The sequence below is a fragment of the Galeopterus variegatus genome, unplaced genomic scaffold (genome assembly GCF_000696425.1).
Source record: "Galeopterus variegatus unplaced genomic scaffold, G_variegatus-3.0.2 Scaffold111, whole genome shotgun sequence".
Classification (NCBI taxonomy): domain Eukaryota; kingdom Metazoa; phylum Chordata; class Mammalia; order Dermoptera; family Cynocephalidae; genus Galeopterus; species Galeopterus variegatus.
Window position 1 is genome coordinate 291,437 of NW_007726222.1, and position 3,875 is coordinate 295,311.

Consider the following 3,875-nt stretch of genomic DNA (forward strand, 5'->3'; position numbering starts at 1 on the left):
TTTATTTTTTTATTTTTATTTTTATTTTTTGTCTTTTTTCCGTGTCCGGCAACGGATCGCAACCCTCAGTGTTGCCCCCGGACCGGACCGGGGACCAGCAATGGGATCGCAACCCTCAGTGCTGCTCCCGCGCTTCGCTCAGCCAGTGAGCGGGAACCGGTCTGTATGTGGGATCCGAACCCTCGGGCGGGAGCGCCGCCGCGCTTCCCAAGCGGCGCACTATCCAGTGCGCCACCGGGCCGGCCCAATTTTAGCATCCTTTGATGATTCTTGTCTGCAACAATTATTACTGTTGTGTTTTCCAAATGGTGACTTTCTATTTTTATTATTCCCACTACATTATTCATTGGAATTTCCTTATAGGGATGAAATGGTCTCTTCACCCAATTTACTTATTTATCCAATCATTTATTTACATCACTATGGACTGGTGGTTATTTGCTTTATTCTATATGTTATAATTCATTAATCATCATTACTTATTTGATGCTCAGATTGTTCCAGAGTTAGCCATTGGGAGCTCCTTCAAGTTCTCTTCTGTGTCCTTCAATGTGATGTGTCATTTTTGTGCACTTTCTTACTTTCTGGCACCACAAGATATTTCACACCCGTTTTGTACTCTCCATGTTCCAGCCATGGAATCAGACATTTCTCCAAAGAACCCTAGTTGCTTTCTTTGGAGGATGCTATTTAGAAACAATATCTGGGCACTAGGTGTACTCATTGTTAATGAAGTATCATGGCTTCTAGGCCCCTCAGCCACAGAACTAGGATATATTCACACATGTGCACATCTATATTTCTGTATCTGCATATCTGTATCCACCTATTATCTATTACCATGAATTCATACTAATACACTCTATTCCAATCTAACACCACAGTGATCATTCCAGTAGTCTCTCTCTTTTTTAATTTGTATCTTCTTTCACTGACAGTGAGAAACCTAGTTCTTGTTGTTCATAATAAATCCCAGAATACACACCTAGCAGTTTCAGCATTGCTAACTCATACTCCTGCGGAAAAAAGTTTACTGAGTACAATGTTGTTGCACACCTTATATTCAAAACACTGTTTTTCAGAGTTACTTAGGTTTGTTCTTTTCTTCTCTGTCCTCTTCAGTTTTGTTACATTAAGCCACCCATTTAAAAAATAGAGACTACTGTAGATTGAATGCCACACCCTTCCCCCAGCCCCCAGCTTCACTGAGGCTTAATCCCCACTGCAACTGTTGAGGGTGGGAAATCCTTATTATGGTAACTGAAAGGTGAGGCCCTGAAGAGGTGAGTAGATTATAGGGCCATGCAGTAGTAAATGGGTTAATAATGGTGGTTGGGGTTGTGCTTCTGAGGGCTTTAAAAGAGAGTGCAGGAGGAGCTCTCTCCCTCTCTGCTCTGCCATTTTCTGCCATGTGAGACCTCTGGGTCACTGTCGCTACCCCCAAGCCTTCACCAAATGTGTTCCCTGGACTTTGGACTTCCTAGCCTCTGAAACTGTAAACAGTACATTTTGCTTTCTTGCCAATTACCCACTTCCAGGTATTTTGTTATAAGTAACACAAATGGACTAATACAGAGACACAGATAGGTTAGAATTAAAGAGATGGAAAGAGATATACCATGCAAACACTAAGCCTAAGAAAGCTGAGTGGCTATATTAATATCACACAAAGTAGACATGCTTCTAATAATAGCAAAAATTTACATCTGAAAGTTCAAATCGACAAATCCATAAGTGTTATTGGAAATAGCAACATTCCTGTATCAATAATTGATAAAACAAGTAGAAAATCCATAAAGATATAGAAGATTTGTGCAACACTATCAACCAACTTGATCTAACTGACATTTATAAAATACTCCATCTCATAAGAGTGAAAAAACATTATTTTTTCAATTTTTAAACCTTTATCGAAACATAATTGGTATAAAAAAAACCACACAGGGCTGGCCCGGTGGCGCATTGGAGAGTGCGCCACTTTGGAGCGCGGCAGCGCTCCCGCCGAGGGTTTGGATCCCATGTGGAGACCGGTTCCCGCTCACTGGTTGAGCGCAGTGCGGGCGCGACACTGAGGGTTGTGATCCCGTTGCCGGTCCCCGGTGTGGGCACAACACCGAGGGTTGCGATCCCGTTACCGGTGAGTAAAAATAAATAAATAAATAAATAAACCACACACATGTAATGTATACATCTTCATGAGTATGGACACATGTGTACACCCACGATACTATCACCATGGAAGTAAGGCACCAAACATATCCATCACCTCCAAAAATTTTCTTGTGAAAAACATTCTTTTAAATGCATATGGTACATTCATCAAGATAGACCATACACTGGGTCATGAAAGAAGTCTCAATAAATTCAAAAGGACTGAAATCATACAGAGTATGGTCTCCATCTAAAGTGGAATTAAATTAGAAGTTAATAGCAGAAAGATACCTAGAATATCCCCCCAAGTATTTGGAAATTAAACACATACTTCTAAATAACCCATTAGTCAAAAAAGAAAGGAAATAATAAAGGTAATAAGGAAGTCGATGCTGGCCAGTTAGCTCAGTTGGTTACAGTGCTTTAACACCAAGGTCAAGGGCATGGATCCCGATACCAGCCAGCCAGCCACCTCTTCCCACCCCACAAAAAAAGAATTCAATAAAATAGAAATGAAATCCACCCATGACACTGTGCTGGTTTTTTGAAAGATTAATCAAATTGATAAAACTCTAGCTAGACTAACAAAAGCAATAAGACACAAATTAGCAATAACAGAAATACAGCAGAGACACCCTACAAATACTGCAAGGATAATAAGCAAATATGAAAAACTTCATACCAAGAAATACAACAACTTAGAGTAAATAAACAAATTTCTTGAAATGGGGATCTGCGTGTTGCCTCTCCCTGTCCATCACAGTCCACCTCTGCACCACTCAGATCACCTCTTCCCATGTATTCTGAAAGCAGCTCCAGAACTGCAGTGGGTTGCTCTCCAGTGGGAAGGGTAGTGAGATGAGTTACAGCCCTGAGCACTGCAGCTGGTCTTAGAGCTACGATGAATACTCAGTTTCCCTCGCCACTATTTATTCTAGATGTCCCTTCTTCTCAGATCGTACTTACGCTGGTCTCAGTCGCTTTTATGGTGGTGTGACCCAGACTCTCATCTCTGAAGGATCTCATGTCTGGTCACCACACACTTTTCAGGACAGGTCTGCTGCCGTTGTCCAGCTACCATCAAAAATGGGCAACAGAGTACCAAGAGGCACCAAGCAGGTCTTCTGGGTCCCCTCATAGTCCTCTCTGCCTTCATTGTGCCCAGAAACCTTAACTTTCTCCTAATGATTAGGGTCAATTCCCCTTGATAAAACGGTGATTCCTCTTCTTGCCTGCTGGTCTCTGGACGTGAAGAGCTTGAAATGCCGAGGTGGCCTTTACAGCTTATAGTTCCAGTGGGCTCTTGCTATATACACTGGCGGCAGCGTTTCTCCCTTCGGAGACCAGGACCTCTAACCCTGCAGAGCCCAGAGGTGCAAGAAGATGAAACTCACTAGCTACGAGTCATAAATGGAGTCACACTTTGGACCCATGTACTGTTCCCATGGGGGAATGCAGAACCGTGTAAGTCTTTGGCTCGAATACAACACCCCAGATGATGGTGTCCCATCTTCATTAAGTGTCACCTGTGAACTAGAGCTTCAGCTGTGGCAATGCTCTTTGAAGCCAGAAGGTTTTCGGTGGTGCAGCATACGATATAACCAGCAAACCCATGGTCACAGGCCCGCTCCCATACCTCCTTCCCTGGTAAATGTGCAACCCCCCCCCCCCCCCCTTTTTTGTTTTACACCACCCCCCCCCCCCCCCCCCCCCCCCCCCCCCCC